The 24,234-nt window shown below is 34.4% G+C and overlaps 1 long non-coding RNA gene and 1 pseudogene across 1 annotated transcript in view; one reads left to right on the top strand and one right to left on the bottom strand.

The window, feature by feature from the left end:
* Positions 1-896: 896 nt before the first annotated feature.
* The window catches only part of LOC126941070 (uncharacterized), a 107,950-nt gene continuing 84,612 nt past the window's right edge, over positions 897-24,234 (top strand). The window contains exons 1-2 of the long non-coding RNA XR_007721082.1: positions 897-1,004; positions 6,667-6,721. This is a non-coding gene — a long non-coding RNA (uncharacterized LOC126941070). The remainder of the gene's footprint in view (positions 1,005-6,666; positions 6,722-24,234) is intronic.
* LOC126941580 (uncharacterized) lies at positions 5,737-5,789 on the bottom strand (annotated as a pseudogene).

Here is a 24,234-nt window from a genome sequence, read left to right as displayed (position 1 = left end):
TATGTAAGATTCTAAGGGTAAGAAACGTGTATATAGCTAGTTAACAAATCATATGCCAATAACAACTTAGGATTATTTCCTTTTCTTCTCCTTCCATTAGTATTCTTGAATGCCTTATTAGTTTTGAAAATATAATTTTAGTTTGATTTATATTTCTACTTGTTTGTATGAAATCCATTTGCTTTCTTGTTGTTTTCTATTTACAATGTATCTCAGAGCAACTGTGAGCTCAGTGCCTCTCCAGTCTTCAATGATGCATTTATTCACTCCTTTCATGGCATTAAGGATGATGTTAGATGGGAATAGGATGATGATCCATCCTAAGAGCACCTCATTAGACACTCCTCCCCAACTGTAGAGTGAGCTGTTTATCCAGTCCCTGTGACCAGCCTTCTCTCACCTCCGTTTCATCAATAGCTACTTTAACTAGGCTGTCATCATTGCTCGATTTCCCAAATTTCCTTTCTTCATTTTTCTCTTTAAAAAATGAGAGCTGTATCTAACCCATTATCAACGGCTCATTGATTTTTATGTTCCTCCTTATTTGTTACCAGGCTTGTATTTTCTCTGCCCTCTTTTCTTCTCTTTCAACATTTAAAAGCTCTACTCGGTGGTATTACTAATATGTCCCTGTGTTGCTCTTCACCAGTGTTCCTTACTGAAATTTCCTATCTTGGATTCTGTTTTCCATTTTTAACTGACTCTTGTTTGTTCGTATGTCTTATATAATAAGTTAAACTGCTGGAAGGTAAAATAAAAAAACAAAAGCATGTTGTATGTGCTTTTGAATTGAGCATTTCATAAATTATGTTTTCTGATCATCACAAACATCTTTCACACGATTTTCCCCAATATCGTTCAGCAATTAGAAACTCTTTTTTTTTTAGAAATATTAGTGAACTGCTGTGATGTAGAAGAGATTGGAAAAACTGAGAAGAATCTGCAGCTGTAGGAAACACAGTTGAAGAACTTTGCCTTTGATTATCATCTTGCTGGTAGAACAGGTATAGTAGCTGTTGCTAATGATGTTCCTGGGTGCCGCAGAAAACATGCTCCAGAAATCAACTTCATTTGCCAAGTTTCAGGACTGACAAGAGAAAGCTGCTTTTTTATAGTTATTCATTAAAATTTTTATTTTATTTTAAGTGGAATCTTATACAGCATTCATTCTATGTATTTAAATATTATCATTACAAATATATTTTACTTTTCATGTACTCAGGGATTTTTTTAAAGGGAATGCCTATACATTAAACAGTAATTACAGAAAATTCCATGGACAGATTTGTAGAAATATCTGAATTATCCAATATATGAGTTACATGTCTCTTAACTTTCTGGAGAAAAAAACATACAATTAAGCATTTCTTATAATATAGAGATATAAAGAGAGGAATTAAATCTTATAGCTCTATAAAGATAACATTCAGACATTTTACCTTTCTATTATTAACAACGTTGTTATATTTTATTTGTACCTACTAAATCAGTGACACCTTTTCTATTCCTGTTCTTGCCTATATTCCTGAATAGTACATAGGCTTTCTGTATCATATTTTATAAATCTTATATGCTTTTACTTTATTAAAAAATTTAAAATAATTTCGCAGTACTGTTAATAATTGACATTTTTTCCTTTGAGTATTCTCTTTCTCAATATTTTTTGCTTCCATTTATTTTGTTACTTTTCAAAGTTCCTAAAAGGAAATGTGAGTGTACCTGTGGAAATTTGGGAAATTAAGTTATTCAGTCTTAATACAATAACCCACACACGCTTAATTTTTGTGACCTCCAATTTTGACTTTTTTTTTTCATTTTGAGAATAGATATTTTCTGGAGGTACCTTTCAACTTTGTCCTTCTGTACCTGGCTTATCTAACTTAACATGCCTTCCAGGCTTATTCATGTTGTAACAATAGAAATATTTCCTTTTTATGATTACATAGCATTTTGTTGTACATATCTGTCATGTTTTCTTTATCCCTCTGTGGACATTTAGATTGCTTTCATATCTTGGTTATTGTGAATAATGCTGCAATGAACATGAATGTGCAGATATCTCTTTAAGATACTGATTTCATTTCCTTTAGATATATGCCCTGTAGTGGGATTGCTAGATCATATGGTAGTTCTATTTTTAATTTTTGATGGAACCTCCATACTGTTTCCTTAACGGCTGCACTAATTTACATTAACAACAACACTTTTATCTCCATGCTTGCCAACGTTTATCTTTTGTCTTTTTTGATAGAAGTGACTTTAACAGGTGTAAGATAATCTATTGTGGATTTTTTAAAATAGTTTTTTAAAATAGTTTTATATATTTGGGGGATATATGTGATATTGATACATGCATATAATATAATGATTAAACCAGGGCAATTGGGAGATTCGCCTTTTATATGTAGGGAACATTCCAATTCCTCTCTTCCAGAAATTTTGCACTATACAACAAATTATTGTTAAAGTTACCCTACTGTACTATTAAACCTTAGGTTTTATTTCCTCTGTCTAACTGTATTTGTGTATGCACTAGCTAGCCTTTCGTCTATCCCTGGCCACTACACTTCCCAGCCTCTGGAACTACCCTCTAATTCCATGGGATCCACCTTTTTAGTGCTCACTTATGATTGAGAACAGGCGGTATTTATCTTTCTGTGCCTGGCTTATTTCATTTAACATGACTTCCAGTCCCATCCATATTGCTGCACATGGCAGGATTTCAATTTTTTTTATGGCTGCAGATATCTACCACATTTTCTTTATCTGTTCACCCACTGATGGATACTTAGGTAGATACTGTATCTTGGCTATTGTGAATATAGCTGGAATAAACAGAAATACAGATATCTCTGTGATATACTGATTTCCTTTCTTTTGGAGATACATATATATATATATATAGAGAGAGAGAGAGAGAGAGCGAGCACGCAGTGAAATTGCTGAATGATGAAATAGTTTTATTTTTAGTGTTTTGAGTACCATCTGTACTGTTTTCCTTGGTGGCTGTACTAATTTGCATTGCCATGAACAGTTTATGAGTGCTCCCCTTTCTCTACACCCTTGTCAGCATGTTTATTTCAGTCTTTTAGGTAAAAGCCATTTTAACTGGGGTGAAAGGATAACTCATTGTAGTTTTGATTTACATTTTCCTGGTGATTAGCAATGCTGAGGTTTTTTTTTTTTTTTTTCATTAAAAAAGCCATTTATATGCCTTCTTTTGAGAAATGTCTATTCGGATATTATGTTCATTTTTATTTTTAACTTTCATTTTAATTTCAAGGGTAGAAGTGCAGGATGTGCAGATTTATTACATAGGTAAACGTGTGTCGTGGGGGTTTGTTGTACAGATTATTTCATCACCCAGGTATTTTGTTCATCTTTAAATTCAATTATTTGTGGGTGTTTTCTTCTTTTTGCTATTGAGTCCTTTGAGTACTTTATGTATTCTGATTATTCAACCCTTTTGGGATGGATCATTTAAAAAAGTTTTTCCCTATTCCATTGGTTGTCACTTTACTTTGTTAATAATTTCCTCAGCTGTCTAGAAGCTTTTTAGCTTGATTTAATCCCATGTGTCTGATTTTGCTTTGGTTGTCTGTGTTTTTCAGTCAAACCCAAATAATCTTTGCCAGACCAATGACCTGAGTGTCTTCTTGATATTTTCTTTTAGTAGTTTCATTGTTTCACATCACACATTAGAGTCTTTAGTTCATCATAATTTGATTTTTGTATATGATTATCCAATATTCTCAGCACCTTTTATTTAAAAAACTGTCCTTTCCCCAGTATATATTCTAGGCACTATTCTCAAAAATGAATTGGCTGTAAATGTGTGAGTTTCTATTTAGGTTCTCTATTCTGCTCCACGAATCCATGTGTCTGTTCTTATGCCATTAATATGCTATTTGGATTAGTATGACTTTTCAGCGTATTTTGAAGTCAAGTAGTGTGATGTCTCCAGCTTTCTTCTTTTTGCTCAAGATTGCTTTGGCTATTTGGAGTATTTTTGGTTCTATATGAAGTCTAGGATTGTTTGTTCTATTTCTGTGAAGAATATCATTGGCATTTTGATAGAGATTGCATTGAATCTGTAGATAACTTGGGTAGTTTAAGCATTTCAACAATATTAATTCTTCCAATCATGAGCTGGAATATATTTCCATTTGTTTATGTTCTCTTCAATTTCTTTCTTTACTGGTTTATAGTTTTCCTTGTAAAGAAGTATAGATTTTTTACTTCTTTGGTTAAATTTACTCATAGGCATCATTTTTGCAGCTATTGTATTGTGATTGCTTTCCTAATTTCTTTTCTAGATTGTTCACTGTTGGTGTATATAAAGTGCTACTGAATTTTAAATGCTCATTTTGCAGCCTGTAACTTTGCTGAAGTTGTCTTTAAGTTATAATAGCATTTTAGTGAAGTCTTTAGGTTTTTCTAAATGTATCATGTCATATGTGAAAAAAAATAACGATTTATTTTCCAATTTGGATGCCCTTTATTTCTGTTGCCTAAATGCTCTGATTAGAACTTCTAGTACTGTGCTGAATAAAAGTGATAAAAATGAAGATGATTTTCTTGTTATGGATCTGAGAGGAAAGGCTTTAATTTTTCACTGTTTAGCATGATTGATGTTGGCAGTGTGCTTGTCATATATGGTGTTTATTGTTTTGAGGTATGTTTCTTCCTCATTTTGTTGAGAATTTTTATCACAAAGGAATGTTGAATTTTGTCAAATACTTTTTCAGCACCTACTGAGATGATTATATGATTTTTGTCCTTCATTCTGTTAATGTGATATACCACATTTATTGATTTTCCTATGTTGAAATATCCTTGCATGCCTGAGGTGAATCCCACTTGATCATGATAAATCATCTTTTTATCGTGTTTTTGTATTCAGTTTGTTACTATTTTGTTAAAGATATTTACATCTATGCTCATCAGGGATATTAGCCTGTAGTTTTCTCTTTTTGTTGTGTCCTTGCGTATTGTTGGCATCAGGGTAATTCTGGCCTCGTAGGATGAGTTTGGAAGAATTTCTTCCTTTTCAAATTTTGTAACAGTTTGAGTAGAATTGTATTAGTTATTCTTTCAATGCTTGACAGAATTTAGCAGTGAAGCCATCTGGTTTTACTTTGATGGGTATTACTGCTTTGATCTCATTACTTATTATTAGTCTGTTCGGGTTTTCTATTTCTTCATAGTTCAATCTTGGCAGGTTCTTTGTGTCTAGTAATTTATCCCATGCTAGGTTTTTCCATTTTGGGTTGTATATTTGTTCATAATAGTTTATAATTTTTTTTTGCATTTCTGTTGTATCAGTTGTCGTATTTTGTTGTTTCTTATTAAATTTATTTGGATGTTTTTTCTTGGTTATTGTAGGTAAGTTTACCAATATTGTTTATCTTTTCAGAAAAAATCTTTTGTTTCATTGATCTTCTGTATTTTTCTTATTCCCCACTTTATTTCTTATCTGGAATTGTTATTTCTTTCTTTTTACTAATTCTGGGGTGGATTTGTTCTTCTTGCTTTGCTGATTCTCTCAGGTGCATCACAACGTTTTTTATTCGAAATCTTTCTACTTTGTTGATGTAGTTGTTTGTAGCTGTAAACCTTCCTCTTACTACTGATTTTACCGTATGCCATATATTTTGGTACATTGTATTTCCATTTTCATTTGTTTTAAAGTATTTTTATTTTCAAAATTATTTATTCATTTATTTTTATATTGGAGGGTTTCTCACCAGAAAATTTGCTAGACAGATTCTAAAAGAGCTGTAACACTTAATAATATATTTTTACATTTCCACCTTAATTTCTTCATTGACCCATTAATTGTTCAGGAACTTGTTGTTTAATTTCCATGTGTCTGTATAGTTTCAAGTTCTTCTTATTTTTATTATCTAGTTTTATAGCATTGCAATAATAAAAGATACTTGATATGATTTTGACCCTTTTGAATTTGTTGAAACTTATTTTGTGACCTAACCAATAGTCTCTCCTTGAAAATGCTCCATGTATTGGTGGAAAAAAAAATGTGTATTCTGGCCGGGCGCGGTGGCTCAAGCCTGTAATCCCAGCACTTTGGGAGGCCGAGACGGGCGGATCACGAGGTCAGGAGATCGAGACCATCCTGGCTAACACAGTGAAACCCTGTCTCTACTAAAAAATACAAAAAAACTAGCCGGGCGAGGTGGCGTGCGCCTGTAGTCCCAGCTATTCGGGAGGCTGAGGCAGGAGAATGGCGGGAACCCGGGAGGCGGAGCTTGCAGTGAGCTGAGATCTGGCCACTGCACTCCAGCCTGGGCGACAGAGCGAGACTCCGTCTCAACAAAAAAAAAAAAAAAAAAAAAAAATGTGTATTCTGTAGCAGTTGGATAAATTGTCTGTAAATGTCAATTAGGTCCATTTGGTATAGACTGTAGTTCATTTCCAATGCTTCCTTGTTGACTTTTGTCTGGATGATCTGTCCGTTACTGGAAGTGGGTGGTGACATTTTCTACTATTATTGTATTGCAATGTATTTCTCCCTTTAGATATATTAAAATTTCCTTTATATATTTGGGTACTCCAGTGATGGGAACATCTATATGTACAGTTTTTATACCCTCTTGCTGAACTGACTCTTTTGTCATTATATAGTGACTTTTCTCTTTCTTACAGGATGCTGCCTGTTGGGTGGAGACCTGTCCAAAGCTGTTGGCCAGAACATCTACAGGTAACTTTGTTTCTTCACAACCTGATGTGCAGGGTACAAACACAAGAATCTTGAGATAGAGATAGTCTATTGGAATATAGTCAAATTGTCTTTTAAAAATAATTCTTGGAAGTCATAAAACCTGTTTTTTTTGGTGGAATTCTGTTGTCAATATTGCTAAAACACTTTGAAAGATACACTCGGGTTCAAAGGGAGAAAATAGATACCCCACCTCTTGAAGGACTGTCAGGGTAAGTACATGTAGGATAGAATATGTATCAGTGCAGTTGTTGTTGGACAATTCCATCTAAATACAAGGTATACAAAAGTCAACTATATTCCTATATATTAGGAATGAAGAGTTGGAAAATGAATGATTTGTAAAACATCATTTATAATAGCTTAAAAATAACATGACCTAGTTAGATTTAAATTAAAATTGCACATGTAAGAGCTGTACATTAAAAACTACACAATATTGTTGAGATGAGTAAGAGTGCCTAAATACATGCGAACATATTTCACAGCCTTGGATTGAAACTCTCAGTGTTGGTAAAATCTTAGTTTTATCCAAATAGGTCAATTGACTCAAGGCAATTCCATTCAAAATGCTAGTAGGGTTTTGTTTGTTGTTATTTTGGGTTTTTGTTTGTTTGATTTTGTAGACAGAGAGTAGAAAATGACAAATAGAGTCTAAAATTTATATAGTAATGCAAAACGTCTGTATCAGTAAAAATTGGTATACAGAAATAAAAGTTGTCCACTACCAGAACTAGTGGAGGAAAACTCTGGCAAAGTCTGCAAAAGGAATGGCATTAACACTTTCTACATGTTTGCAGGTGACTTTTTTTTTTAAATGATAGCAAACATTTGCTACATTCATAATCCCCTCTGTACATTTTTTTAAAAAAATACAAACACTTGTGATACAAATTTTTTGTGCAGATATATGCTATGTAAATGAGAATATAAACTTTTATTCCCAATTTGTCCATTTTCATTATTACAGATGGTGCTATATGCAAAATCATTTATATGATGCCTAATATGAAATGAATATTTATATTTTAATTAACAATAAATTGTATATAGACAAATTAATCCCTTACTTTCTATAAAAATGGTAAAATCTCAGGACAAAATGTTATTTGCCAAGAATCATAAGCTAGGCTACCATGACTTTACAATTAGATATTGTTCTAGAAATGGCTTTTTCTGGCTTACTTAGATTCATATGAGAGACTTCATTTGCAGTTTTAGATGCTTGATGGAGACAGAAACTTAAATATTGAACTACAAAAATAACAAGGTGATGGATATAAATTTTTCTAAAACGCTTCTATTAAATGATGGATATATGATGAAGAATAATACATAAGTATCACTTCACAGTCTCAAAACTAGTAGACTAGAAATATGAATCTCCTGACACCATCTACCCATCTATCCACAACTAAATAAAAGTATTTTATTTGTATTTAAATTTATGAAACCATTCTGGGTTTCTGTGATTCTCTCCATTTGAGCTATATGATTCTAAGTTTTTTCTGCCCCCATATCAGTTATTTCCTTTGATTAGAAACAAAATCAATTAGTCATTTTGGATGTCCTGATGTTAAAATAATACATATTTCTGATTTTTAGGAATCAAAAAAATCATAGCTTCTATCCTATATTTATTTAAACTGTTATGTAATAATTAGGCAGTCTCTGAAATAGCTCAGAAATATTTTTTACTGTTATAATTTGCTATCTCATTTAATATGCTTAAAATATTTAAAAGTATTTTAATCTTTTAAATTATGTGTATTATTTTATGACACTTTCAAAACTAACATTGTTTTTGGATATTAGCTTTTGAATTTCCTGATTTGTGGGTTTAATTTTAACTCTAATTGCTCATAATTATACATATTCCCATTGAATTCATGAAGGTATTTTATTAAATGCTTGCTTACAGTTGAAAAAATGAAACACACAACATTGTCTTCTTTTAAGTAAGTACTTTCAAAAATCATTTCATTAGAGTATTATAAATGGCACTAGCAAATAGAGACTGCATGTAGGAATAATAATTTGCTTCCCCATGGATATTTTATGTTGTGATAGAATAGAACAAGAGCTTTACCAAATTTTTTTATTATAGAGATCAAATTAGATACTATTCTAAATGTTGTGAAATTATTTTGTTTTAATATTGTGAAATTTACTATCATGTTCTATGAATAAAGATAATAATACTCTCAAAGAAAATATTATTTGTTAATTTTAGAAGAGGGTGAATGCTTGCTATCGGGGCAGCTCTGAACTGTTGTTGGTGACTATTAAGCATTTACAAAATATTGGTGACTGCAAAGGTTTTTATGTGGATAAACATACTACTCACAAAACCTTACAAAACATATATTAGAAATAACTTCAAATAAAGAGAACTTAGCTAATTTGTCCAGAGTTGAATAGAAGGAAATAGGAATACGACTTGAACATTTCATTGTTTGACTTGTCAAACTGAGCTCAAAACAATAAGCTGTACTCACTGGGATTGTCAGATTGAAAATATGGTATATGTATTACAAATACATATATTTTTAAAACTCGTCTAATAAATATTTGCTAAAGAAAACTAGGTACCATGCATTTATGAAAGATAAATGTTGTAGTTTTGTGCCTGATGTTTGAAACTAGATTTATTGTTCTAGTGTGGTCTTGCAAATATTTGGATCTATTTGCAAGAAGCTTGTAGTATTCTCTCACAGCCTTTTTTTCAGAATCTAGTGATGAGCGAGTAGGGCTTTCCCTGCTTTTCATGTATGTAGGAAACTTGACCTCAGTCATCATTGAAATGAGGGGTCCTCAACCAGGGAGCTGCAGACTAGTATTGGTCCGTGGCCAGTTAGGAACTGGGCTACACAGCGGGAGGTGAGCGGCGTCCAGTGGTGGAGGGAGCATTGATACCTGAGCTCCGCCTCCTGTCACAGCAGCAGCAGCAGCAGATTCTCATAGGAGCGCAAGCTATTGGGAACTGCGATACAAGGGATCTAGGTTGCACGCTCATTATTGGAGTCTAATGCCTGATGATCTGATGATCTGAGATGAAACAGTTTCATCCCCAAACCACCTCCCTCACCCGAAACCCCACCCCTGCGGTGAAAAATTGTCTTCCACGAAACAGCCCCTTGGTGCCAAAAAGGTTGGGAACCACTGATCTAAAGTACTTTCTTCATTGTCCTTAGTTTTAATGTTGTACGTACCCCGTTTGCTATTCTCTTACTTTTTAAAACAAATTTCATTCTGTTCTTTCTCACAAATTGTTACATCCTTGATGGCGAACCCCAAATCTCTTCTATCTTGTCATACCAAGTACTTAGAAAAGCACCTTTGCATACTAAGTACTCAAAATCGTTACTGAATGAACGTTTGTTATATACAATTAGCAGTAGTTTAACAATTTTTTTTGTGAATGCAAAAGTAATACAACTTCATTATCATAGAAAGCCATAATGGTTTGGTTCATCAATATTTGAACTATCCTATTACACACTTAGAAAATTTGTTACAGACTGAATCTAATTTGTTACTTAACCATTTCCCTGGAATAAACACATGGCTATATTTGTTGTGAAACAATTTGCGTTTTATAAATGAAAAGAATGAGACATGTTGTTTTCTAAAGTTAGTGGATTTAGATATCTTTGATCTTTAAGGGTCTGAAACATGCGGTTCATACTTCAGATCCACTATCTCCAAGTTGCAACCTTAGCTTCTCTGAACCTGTTTTCTCATCTTTAATATGAGTATAAACATATTTGCCTAATATAGGCATGCAAGCAAGAAGAGGATATGACACCAAAGAAAATGTAATTGTTGGTGATTATTTTAAGGTGGTCAGGAAAGATTGGAGTTATGTGATCTACTTAAACACCTCTATGTCCCTTTGCCCCATTTTGACAATAAAAGGACAAATGTAGCAATTCCAGCCAAATACAGACACAGTGGCCTAGGGGAGAGGGGATAATGGAAGGAAACAGATATTTTCATGGATAGTGGAAGTGGGCAGTGCTGAAATCAGTTGTGGCCCGGCACAAGCTGTGTTAGTGGGGCTGTAGTTTGTCCTACAGCTCCTCCTTATTTAAGTTTTCTCCAGGAAGATTTGTGGAAGAGCTCTTTTCAGAAAGTATATAGACAACTGAATCCAAGCGGTGGCATGGATGGACTGTGGTGGACTCCCAGATGTTCCTTTAATAAAAGTCTTCTTTCCACAGCTGCTGGGCATGCATCAGAGCTCAAATTCTCTCTCTGTCCAGCCTTATTTCCGTTCTTTCCCTTCCACAGGTGTTGACACCGGAGGTATTCCTTAGTACACATCCTATGCTCTAAGCTCCATCTGAATCTCTGCTTTCTGGGGAACCCAAACAGTGACACCTCCCCATTCTCTGTCATATGTCTGGCTGCAACTCTAGAGGACTTGCTTTGGGGAGTATTCTCTCACCTTTACCATCAGCTCATCACTATTATCTCACTATTTCCATCAGCATCTGAACGTACATCTCCTGATCTAAAATAAACAAACAAACAAACAAAAAACAAAACAAATCTTCACCTCAAACCCATACAGTCTTTGAGCTCAATCCCATTTTAGGATAAAAATCTTTATAGAACTGTTATTGCTTGTTATAGACTGAACTCTGTCCCACGCTGAACTTCGTACATTGAAGCCTAAATCTCTGCCCGATGTGACTATGTTTAGAGGTCATAATGGTGGGACTCTAATACAATAAAACTGATGTCCTTATAAGATGAGGAAGAGACAGAAGAATGTAATGTAAGCCAGAAGCTTATACCTGGATAATATTATCTATCTATCTATCTATCTATCTATCTATCTATCTATCTATCTATCTATAAAATAAATAACAAATATTTTATTGATGCTAAAAAGAGTACTTAATTCCTGAAAAAAATTGTTTAGAAAATATCGCATAGATACCAGAGGAAAGGCAACTTATCTCTTTTGGAAAATAAGGCTATTATATTTACTTTCCAGTGTCCTAGTAAACAAACATTCAAGGTTACAACTTACAATGTATTTTTACGGTAACAATATTTCCCATTAAGCACAATACAATACATCTTTTTAAGGATTTTTTGGATGGATTTTTCTCTGAGCCGTATTTAGCCTTGAACAACGCATCCTGATGAAAAAATCTCCTAGAAACTGATGTTGAAAAACAAGAGCTTATGAAATTCCATTTTATCTACAAAGAGATGGCAGTGGAAAAGAAAAAAAAAACTTATAACCAATGAAAAATTGTAACTCTTTTGCTACTAAAAAGTTATTTTATTGTATTAACACACTGTCAGAACATATAAGCCTATTTCACATAGCAATCAATTCTAAAACAATTACACATCTTGCAACACAGCTCCAGAAGTGATCATTGAGCTGTCCTGGATGAAAGCATTCTCTAAAAATAATAGAACTTCATTTTTGAAGGGAGGGGCATAAGAATTGTACTTCTGTATGGAAAAGTATTAAAAATAAGTATTTAGACTTTTGTTTTATATTTTAGAAAAGTAGAAACTATATACATGCAAGACTAGAATTTAGATGTAATATTTGCTATCCAGTGGTAATTTTCTTTTCTTTTCTTTTCCTTCCTTCCTTCCTTCCTTCCTTCCTTCCTTCCTTCCTTCCTTCCTTCCTTCCTTCCTTCCTTCCTTCCTTCTTTCGTTCTTTCGTTCTTTCGTTCTTCCTTTCTTCCTTTCTTCCTTTCTTCCTTTCTTCCTTTCTTTCTTCCTTTTTTGTCTTTTTGAGACAGGCTGTCACTCTGTCACCTAAGCTGGAGTGCAGTGGTGTGATCATGGTTCACTGTAGCCTCGATCTTCCGTGCTCAAACCATCCTCCTGCTCAGCTTCTTGAGTAGCTGGGACTACAGGAGTACATCACCATGCCTAGCTAATTTTTTTAGTTTTTGTAGAAACGGTGCCTCACTATGCTGCTCATATTAGTCTTGAACTTCTGGGTGCAAGTGATCCTCTCGCCTCGACCTCCTAAAGTGCTGGAATTACAGGTGTGAGCCACTGCACCCAGCCTCCAGTGGTAATTTCTGTGTGCATTTGATTATATAACTGTTCGTTATTTCTTTTTGTATATATATTTTTTTCATTCTAAACGGAATGCTGCTAATTATCATGGAATCGAATTTTGTTTTCCTCCGCTTCCTCTCCACAGGGCTGGGAGCATGTAATCCTCATAGAGAAACTCCTTTACCAATGTGATTCCTGAGCAGTAGAGCAATAACGGCTGAAAGATGCCTGGCAAAAGCCACTTACGTGTCTCTGTTCTTTGTTGTTGTTGTTTCATTTTGTTTTTGAGATGGAGTCTCACTCTGTCACCCAGGCTGGAGTGCAGTGGCGCTATCTTGGCTCACTATAACCTCTGCCTCCCAGGTTTAAGCCATTCCTCTGCCTCAGCCTCGTGAGTAGCTGGGATTACAGGTGTCCGCCACCATGCCCAGCTAATTTTTTTGTTTTTTTAGTAGAAACAGATTTCACTATGTTGGTCAGGCTGATCTTGAACTCCTGACCTTGTTGTCCACCTGCCTTGGCCTCCCAAAGTGTTGGGATTACAGGCGTGAGCTACCGCGCCCAGCCCACATGTCTCTCTTCTATAATTAATTTGGAAGAATGTGTAAATAGTTACCCTGGGCATCTCTGGAGAAGCACAGAAGTTCCCGAAGTTGAGGGTGTATATCCAGATAAGCTAGAAATTGGGAACAGAAATGTGTACCATAGAACTAGAAGCTCTGATATATTCAGCACAGGATAAGTACTAAAAACCAGAAGGGAGCAGAAGAAATGAGTTACAACCAGAGAAGGCCACTAGCATGGAGAACAACACTCAGACCTGATGACCATCCCCAGGGTGACCAGATGCCTATGCCCTTCTGGGATCACTTCAGGAGAGAATGGGAGGTGATGACTCTCAGGATAACTGAATACCTATCCCAAAGAAACTCAAGTTTCAGTCAGATGGAACTAAGTTGCTATGAATGACAAAATGTATCTGTTTGCCAACAGTGAATAGGGGCATTGTGCTTTTAATGTATATTTGAATAAATAGATTTACCTCACTGCACATCCGAGACGGCAAAACTGTAACTACATATTTTAACCACTAGATATACATTCATTAATGTAATTTGGTTTTATTTCCAAATGTCAATATGTTATGAACATTATTCTACACTAGTAAGTATGTATATACCAAATAATTTTTAATATTACAGAATCTTTATTGTATGAATTTACATGTGATGTTTGCCCAGTTTCTTTTGTTTCTTACTTTTTTGTTTTATGTAGATTTTGTTTTTGTTTTATAGAGGTATATAGGTATTTAGACTTTACCAGATTTCCCATAAATATTCTTTGTTTCAGAATCCAACCCATAATATTATGTTTTATTTAATCACTACATCTCTTTGGCCTCCTTCAGTCTGTCCTACTTTCTCTTTTAAAAGAATTTTCATGACTGAAACTTTTGAAGACTACTGGTCAGGTATTTTGTAGGATGCTCTTCAATTGGTGTTTGCCTGATGTTTCCTCATGATTAGATTGGGGTTAATACAGGTGTGAACGAAAAATACAAAAAGGTGAGGTGTACTTCTAGTCTCATGTGTCAAGCTGGATGACCTGTAAGACACTCCTCAACTTATGACAGGGTTCATTGAAAATATTCTAAGTTGAAAATACATGTAATGCACCTAACCTATGAAGAGACATCACAGCTTAGCCTAGGCTGCCTTAAACATGCTCAGAACATTTACATTAGCTTACAGCTGGGTAAAGTTATCTGGCAATACAGTTCTCTAGAGTCTGATTTGTATATACTTGTGATTTTGTGGCTGACTAGGAACTGCTGTTTGCAGCCACTCACCAGCATTGTGATAGCATATTGATAGCCCAGGACAAAGATGAAAAATTAAAAATTTAAAGTATAGTTGTTACTGGATGAATACTGCTTTTGCATCATTGTAAATCCAAAAAATCCTAAGTCAAACGATTGTAAGTTGGAGACTGTCTGTATTACCCAGCGATTTAATCAAACACTAATTTTTATGTTGTAGTGAAGGTATTTTTGTAGACATGATTTTGTAGACATGATTAACATCTACAGTCACTTTAAGTGAGAGAGATTGTCTTACACAATGTGGCTGGGCCTCATCCCAATCACTTGAAAGCCTTAAGAGCAAAAACAGGTTTCTTTGGGGAAAAGGAATTCTGTTTAAGGCTGCATTGTCAAATCCTGCCTGAGTTTCCAGGCTGCTAGTCTCCCCTATAAATTTCACACTTGCCAGTCCCAATAATCACACGAGCCAATTCCATAAGATAAATGTATCTATCTATCTGTCTGTCTGTCTGTCTGTCTATCTATCTATCTATCTATCTATCTATCTATCTATCTATCTATCTGTCTATCTATCTATCATCTATCCATCCATCCGTCTATCATCTATGATCTATTATTTCTGTTGCTTTGGAGAATCCTAACTGAAACAATTTCTCATTGCATGATATTAGCAGTTACAGAATATCCACACGACTTGACTGGCGATCATTGATCATTTGGTTTACTTGGTGTCTATCAGGTTCCTTCTCTGTAAAGTTTCTATTTTTCTCTTATGTTGCTCTACATTTTACAAATGAGTTGTGAATTCCAGTCCACACTCAATGGGAGGAGAATTAAGTTCTACTTCTTGGAAGAGGGAGTGTCCACACATATTACTTGGAATTCTTTCATAAAGATTAGTTCTGTCGTCCTTGTTTATTGAATTATTTATTTATATTAATATTGACTCCTGTATACTCATTTTGTATTTTGGGTTATAATTCAATAATATCAGTGTTGATTTTCTGTTTAATTTTTTCCATCTGCAGACATTGAGAATTCTTTTAGTTGGCTCCTGTGTCTGATGAACCGCTACCTTTTCTGTTCTTTTACTTTCTGCCCTTCCTTCCTTCCTTCCTTCCAACCCTCCCTCCCTCCCTCCCTCCCTTCCTTCCTTCTAACCCTCCCTCCCTCCCTCCCTCCCTTCTTCCTCCCTTCTCTTCCTTCCTTCCTTCCTTCCTTCCTTCCTTCCTTCCTTCCTTCCTTCCTTCCTCCCTTCTTCCTTCCTTCCTTCCTTCCTTCCTTCCTTCCTTCCTTCCTTCCTTCCTTCCTTCCTTCCTTCCTTCCTTCCTTCCTTCCTTCCTTCCATCCTTCTTTCCTTTTGTTTAATGTTTCTTCCTAACACTACAGGGTCTCCCAGCTCATCTTGTACTTTTTCTGCCCCAGGTTAGACTCAGCCATTTTCTAAAATCCCTCGCTTACACTTGTTGGAGAATGGTCTCTGGAAAACAACAGCTGAGTGCTGAATGTGCATATTGCTACTGCGGTGTCATTATTTCTAGGATCTCTCAGTGGACAGAGCTAGGGAGTGTATGTGTATGTGTAAGAAGCCATGGAAATGCACACCTCTAAAATTAGTCTTTATCAATATGCACACACACACACACAACCATGAGTATGCATGTGTTGAAGAGTGTGTGTGTGCATATTGATACAGTGCATACTGATGGCTCTGATGCTAATCTAGTATATCAGGGCCCATTCTAGGCCTCCTCCCTTGCTTATTTTAACATTTTTACTGACAGTGAGAAACGTGGCTCTCATCTATAATTTATTACTTACATGTTTAAACCCATAATACATATTAAATTATTTCATAACTGCTCAACCCATATGGTTGTGAGAAACCAGTTTACTGACTAGAATACAATGTTCACGTATAGTTCTTTTTGTCTCTAGTCTTACAGTATTCAGCAAAAACATTGTTTTCCAGTTACTTTGGTCAGTTCCCTTTTATCCTCCAGTCCCTTCACTGATGGCATGCCATGCATTTGTAATACATTAAGATTTCTATGTCACTGTCTGTACCCCATCCTGGAATCCCTTAAAATTTTGGGTGATTTTCAAAAATTCTGCATATAATGAAGTTCATTCTATATAGATTTTGACAAATGAAAAGAGTCATGTGCCCAGTACTTCAGCAGCATACAGAACAGTTCTATAACCCTAAAAATACTTCTGTGTAGTTCCTTTATAATCAACCAATTCCCTCCTTGCCAACCCCTCTGATGGTTTTAGGAAAGATGTTAATTTGTAGTTTCTTCTGTTAAGGATGGGAATAATATTCTTTGTTGTTCTGCACATTTTTAAAGTGAGTCCAGAAGTCTAGTCAATTGACTGTTGATAAAGGGTCAAGATTCTTCAATGAAAAAGGATATTATTTTCAATAAGTTGTGCTGGATCAACTGGATGTTAATTTTTTTAAATGACCATTAATTCACACAATACATAAAGTGTCAACTCAAAGTGGATTATAGATCTAAATGCATTATTAACTCATAACATTCTTAGAATAAAATCTTTAAAAATTTTGGGTAGGCAGTGCTTTCTCATATAGAAAAGAAATAACACAAACCATTTAAGTGACAAATAAACTTTTTATATGTGTATATGACATATATTTTATTATACATAATTTGACTTCATTAAAATAAAATGTTCTGCTATTTGAAAGACACTATTATGAAAATGAAAAGGCAACCCATAGATTGAGAGAAAATATTTATAAGATATACATCATACAAAGAACATACATTCAGAATATATAAAGATCACTTATAATTCAATAATAAGATGCCAAACCATGATTTTAAAAAAGGAAAAAGGTGCTTCACAAAAATGATATCCAAATTACCAATAAATACATGAAAAATTATAATATGATTACTTATAAGAAAATTACAAATTAAAATGGAATGACATAGCACTACATACCTACACAAGAGTGACTAAAGCACTACATAAAGTTAATTTAAAAAATCCCTCCCATAACTTTCATGGTCAAGCATGTGCACCAACTTGAACTCCCATCCAATGATTGTGGGAATATAAATGTTACAGGCATGTTGGCAAACACTTGCCATTTTCTTACAAAGTTAAACAAACACATATCAAGACACTTTGGCATTTACCCAAGAGAAATGAAAAGATGCATACAAAGATATGTACATCCAAATTCAGACATTTTTTATTTCTAATAGCTTCAAACTGGAAGCAATAGAAGTGTCTATCAGATGCATGGATAAACAAATTGTGGCATATCTATAGCAAAAAAGAAACATATTGTCTATAAACATGTATGCACCTTAATATGGTTATGCTGATTGAAAGAACCCAGGAAAAAAATCTGACTAAATAGCATGAGATTCTGCTTGCACATAATTCCTGAAAGCGCAAATGAATCTGTAGTGACACAAAGTATATTAATGATTGCCTGGGGATATTAATGGAAGGAGGGATAAAAGGAAGCTCTGGATGGTGATAGAAATGCTGGCTATCTTAATTTTGGTGATGGCTTTTTATAGCATACCGTATATACTCATAAAATTTGACAATTGATTGTACTTAAATTATACTTTATGAAAACTAAAAAATGTACCAGGTGTAAACACTGAACTACAAAATCTGTGTGATGAGATTAATAGCAACTTGTATGTAACAGATTAAGGGAGCCAAGAACTTAAAGGAAAATTGATATAAGTTTTTCAAATTGAGAAAAACAGTAGTGTTGGTGAGCTGTGGTGTAGTATCAAGCTAGCTAATGTATATGTACTTGGGTTTCAAAAGGAGGGGAGAAAAAGCAGCAAACAATTCAGGGATCAGAGGAAAACCAAAAAAAGGCTTATTTCAGTTATTAAGCATTGTAATCAAAGACCTTTTTCGTGTGGTTAATGTTACATGAACTAATATATCCCCCTCCTGGAGTGCTTACTTCCGCCTCCATGATCTAACTTGGCTTTCAATTTGCACCTCCACAGTAACTACCCCTGATGATTTTCTGACCTCCACTCCTCCCACTGGCAGCAATGCCTAGGCATTCCTTTGCATCCCTTAATTTTACAACTTTTATCATAGCACCTTTAACAATATATGAAATGTTTTATTTACATGTTAATCTTTCTCTGCCACTGCTAAAACCAATTGTGGCAAGGACCGTCTTATTTTAGTTGACATATCTAGTATTTAGTACTAGGATAGCACACTATTACTGTTTCATGATTATTCATTTAAAGAATAAAAGAAAGAAGAGTCAAAAAGATAAAACACAAAGAAAAATACCTAGAACTTGATACTATAAAACTAAATAGATATGGAAAATAATCTCTGAAGGATAATCAGGGCAAATTATTATGCTCTTTTATAAATAACTACTATAGTCCCTTAACGTTGATTTAGGATATCATGGAAAACAACTCACATTTCAGTCTGGTAGAGAGCATTGCTTGAGGATCAAGATAAATAGGTTGCTTAGTGTTTGTGTCTACAACATGTCTTTCGTTAGAGTATTTCTCTCTTTTTTCCTATCTGATGAGAAGTTAAATTGGTGGGCATGGGTCTTTCATCTATTCTGTTAACTTTAATCTAGTTCAGGATTAAACTGTTTCTTCTCATTTTAAAATCATTTAAAAGCAATTGGCTTTAGCATGCAATGGTATAGCTGGTTTCTCACTAACCTGTAGAGGATGTAATAGTCTCCTTCAGAGAGATGTCCACTGGAAGATGGAAGTTTCATGAATGTGAAATGATCTTCTGAAGATTTCCTTTTTGGGAAAGGTGCCTGGGTTAAATGCCATTTTTTTTTTTTTTTTTGGTCTCTTACGGAATTTCCCTATTGCATGCTCATAAAAGTCCCATTACAAACATGAGACTGGAAAGTTTAGCCAATATCCAATCTCTTTATCTTGAGCATTGATTATGTTAAGTAAGCCACTACTTACCACTTCTAACATGCATGACTCTCATGCATGACCTCCACAATTAAAAAGGGGAGCACAAAATGGCCTGGCCTCTTGGTACGGATACTAAGGAGCAGGTGGTGTGGACTATATGCCATCTAATGTCCTTCAATATTTAGGACTGTTTGATGCTCGGGAATCCACAGAATCTCAATAAAATAAAGGAAAATGTCATCAAATAATAAGGCTGAAGGAATGATCATTTTTAGAGAGTAGTGTCAGGTAGCATATAGGAACTAGTATCTTTAAAATTCTTTTATATTCTAGCAAGGCATATGCTGATAATATGTTTTTTTTTCTCAGTATGATGTTTATGGCATACATGCTTATTCTCCCAGAGTTTCCATGGAGACTTGGCACTATGGCTTATTTTTATTTAGTTTATCCACTTACATGTTTCCTTTTCGTAATTTTAGTTCTCTCAGTGAACATATTTATAATGTTCTTCAAAGCTATGCTTGGATTTGGGAGTCATCTCATTTCTCACCATTATATATTTGCACAGGTTCTTCGAGTACATCAATAACCTTATTTATTACATGGACATAAGACGAAGGGATATCATTTCTTAGGTATTAAAAATTCTGATATTTATTCACATTATGTTGCTTAGAATCATAAAATCTAAAAACTGAAATTATTTATCTTATCCTTTAATTTTGTATATTAGGCAGCTGAGAGGCAGAAAATGGAAATGACTTGAGTGAAGTCTTCACACCAGTTTGTAGTAGCCCAGGGATTAGCTAATCCCCACAATCAGTTCTCTTCTGGCTTCTCAGATTTCTTTCTTCCTGCAACCCTTTGGATTGGAGAAGGTACTGTCTCTGTGGTGCTATTCATACGATGATTCAAATTAAGTCGAATGCTTACTTGGCCATGGCTGAACTCAGGCCTTTGATCACTGAGAAATTTGCTTTTGTAAACCGTGACTGCCTTTGCAGCAACTGCTTGCAAAAGAGAACACCTGGCTTCGTGTTTGTGATTGATACCTTCTCCTCACCTCCACTTGCACTTCTAGCTAGACCACAAGTGTTTGATTTTTTAGAGGGCATAATGTTTCCATGCCGTAGCTTGTTTTTCTCTTGTGAAAAAGTTTCTTTGTGGATTTCCCATAGGTGCTCAAACGTTCACTGTGCTTTAAGAACAGGAGAGCACCAATTTTTATGTTCTCTCTTTTCAAGTCTTGGCTGGAATCTAAACATTACTTACTCTTTCCTATCACTGTGGAAAAGACAGACACATTTTTAAAAAATTTTCCCATTGGAAGTATACACTAGCAGAAAGACAGCTATTATAATCTCACTAATGTGAGTTTCCAAACAACCTCGGTATGAAATATGCCCTTTTGCATTTGGACACAGCATCGTCTTCATAATCACTGGTATTAGAAAAGAAAAATATATTAAGTATAATACAGCCCAGATAGAGGACAAAGATTCTCCCTTCCGGAAGCTTGTATTTTAATAATTGTTTTTATTGAATTGAAAAAAACTAGTATGCCACGAGGACTTCCAACTTGCTGTGAAATAGTTGATGAAAATGTTACTTTTCATAAAATATTGAGGAAAATGAACATGAAGAAGGTCTGAGCAAATTTCATTAGAAGGTATAATATGTCTCATTCAAGGTTTAGCTCATAGGTTCCGTTCACGTTTCCTTAAAGCAGAGGTTAATATAATGTTACGATTACTCTAAATGAAGTTGAAGATATATATATTCCTTTTTTCATAATTGCTTATTCTAAACCTACTTATATTCATCATTAACTAGCATAGTGGCCGATGCTGATTCAGTGCATCAATGCGTATGCACATTTAGAGGTTTTCCTAAGCAAAGTTGGTGTTTGAATATGTTATGACATATTTGATGGAACTTGCTTACATTGGGTTCTGAAGTCCTGCCTGCTAGTCACCTCTCTTCTAGTGAGAACCTCAAGGGAGCTGTGCAAAAGGAACAGCAGTGAGTGAAAATCAGCATGACATTCTATTGTCAGCTGGGTAGGCACCTGGTACTTTTTGTTGTTGTTGTTTTTTGAGACGGAGTCTCAGTCGGTCACCAGGCTGCAGTGCAGTGGCACATCTTGGCTCACTGCAACCTCTGCCTCCTGGGTTCAAGTGATTCTCCTGCCTCAGCCTCCTGAGTAGCATGCATCACTGTGCCCAGCTAAGTTTTGTATTTTTAGTAGAGACAGGGTTTCACCATGTTGGCCAGGATGGTCTCAATCTCTTGACCTTGTGATCCCCCCACCTCGGCCTCCCAAGGTACCTGGTACCTTTTAATGCCAAATTCTGGTGAATAGCGTGGAACATTTGCTTTAGGCTGGAACCAGTATTTTTCTGAAAGTTTCAATTTCAGACTTGAGAAAGAACGGTCCTCTGGTTATTTGTATGATCTTGGGACCTGAAGAGATTGGCATGAAATTTAAGTGTTTAAGTGGAGAAAACTATGGCCAGAAAGATCTCTTAAGATGGTAGGCCTGGGACAGTTTATCTTTCTATCACCTATCGAAGAGGAGAGGAAAGAAAACATGGATTTCTGTGTTCAGTCTTCTTGTGGCTTTTCACCACATAAGGGTAGACTGTAGGTCATATTTTGGTGGAAGGCTGATAAATTCATATAGTTTTTACACCTAGTTATATGTGCCCTCAAGTAATATTTTATATTCCAAAAATTTGGTTAATGCTTTTGACATTTGGAGAAAATGAGAAAAGGAGGACACAGTCACAGAGGCAGTCCGAGATACTTTTCTGGAGTGGGGACACTCCCTTTTCCTTCTGCAGAAACAAACTCTGACAACCAGATGAAGGACGTACTTTCTTCTTTGTTCTTTAGCACTGTGGGTGTATAGTGATGTCCTCATTTCATATAGTGTACTTTGCTCATTAATGGGAAATAGCCTCTGGAGATTTCTAAAGTTGTATAAATACTAAGGTTTTGTATTCCTAATGAATTTTCTAAAAACTTGTGAGATATTTCTTTTCAAATTATTCTTTTGCCAATTACAGTAGTCCCCTACTTGTCCCCATTTCCACTTTCCATGGTTTTCGTTACCCACAGCCAACCACAGTCTGAAACCAAGATATTTTGGGAGACAGAGAGAGCACATTCAGCTAACCTTTATTACAGTGTAGTGTTATAATTGTTCTATTTTATTATTATTGTTGTTGATTTCTCCTGTGCCTTATTTATAAATTAAACTTTATCATAGGTATGTATGTATAGGACAAACATAGTATATACAGGATTTGGTAGTAGCCATGACCTCATGTATTCACTGGGGGTCCTGAACGTATTTCCCCGTGGATAAGGAGAAACTACTGTATTTTCCTTTCTTATCACCTTCCCACCTCAATAACCAACCCAAATAACCAGACAAGCAAAAATTGAAGTCTCCAAGTCAATGACTCTATCTCTCACTCATTTAACTATTAGAAGAGCCTCTCAGATCTTTATACATATAATGTTTTATCTTACAAGGATTATATATATGTGTCTTCAAATTTTTTATATATATTATATAATATTTTACTTATTAATTCCATTATATATAATTATACAATATTAATATATAATAATGTAGATATGATTATATAAAATATTGTATATTATATAATTATATATGTCATATATAAAAATATAAATATATATTAGAATTAATTATATGATATGTATTATATATTATATATTTAAAATTATATATCAAATTTTACAATAAGGATTACACAAGATCTCAGACTGTAGTCTGTTAGAAAGAACAAAGCAGAAAGGGGAGATAGACAAGGTGCTCATTGAGAATTTCAATGAGTAACTTAGCCAAAAGATACAGCTTATAAAAAGTAAACAAAAGAATCTTACAAAGTATAGGAATCAGAGAAGTTTCCTGAAAGAATAAACCAACCTGAGGAGCACCTGATGCTTGATTATCAGGGAGAGTTAGATGAACTCAGTATTTTTTTTTAGGAAAATCTATAAATCTATAAAATATGAAAATAATTTCATCCCAGTCTAATTAAACATAAAACATTTTATCAGTACATAGAGCCATATGCAAATATCAAAACTGAAAATTATTAATATATTAAAGCATTTGTTTCAAGATGCAAGTTTTAGTTGTTTGGAACTTGTGTGAACAACTCTTTATTCATCATCGTCGATATATGAAAGATTGTACATGAGGATAGAAAAGGCACCTTTGGAAGAATGATAAATAACTTTATATTCATTTATGATTGTCTCAAATTACTTTGGCAATTTGTACAGCTCTTAGACTTGTTGAAAATTAGTGATATAGTGAAATGTGGGCCCAATGTTTAATAAATCTATGTTCAAAAAATAATAAAATATTTAACCATAATAAAATTTATGTTCAAATCTATTTTCAAATCTATGTTCCAATACTAGTTCAAATATTATGAACTTCAGTTTCTCCAGCTAACATCGTCATTGTAAAAATTTAAATTTTAATTTCATTTGCAGTTTTTTTGATCACTGTCTATAGGAGTATCTATTTGAGGTTTCCACTGAGTAATCTAGAGAGAGGAATAATAGATAATAGATTTAGCTTATTCAATTTATCTATAACTCAATAACATAGGCCATGAGAAGTAAGCACTCAAAACAAGTCTCCGAAA

Source organism: Macaca thibetana, chromosome 18 (assembly GCF_024542745.1).
Source record: "Macaca thibetana thibetana isolate TM-01 chromosome 18, ASM2454274v1, whole genome shotgun sequence".
Classification (NCBI taxonomy): domain Eukaryota; kingdom Metazoa; phylum Chordata; class Mammalia; order Primates; family Cercopithecidae; genus Macaca; species Macaca thibetana.
This window is presented reverse-complemented; position numbering and strand designations above follow the sequence as displayed.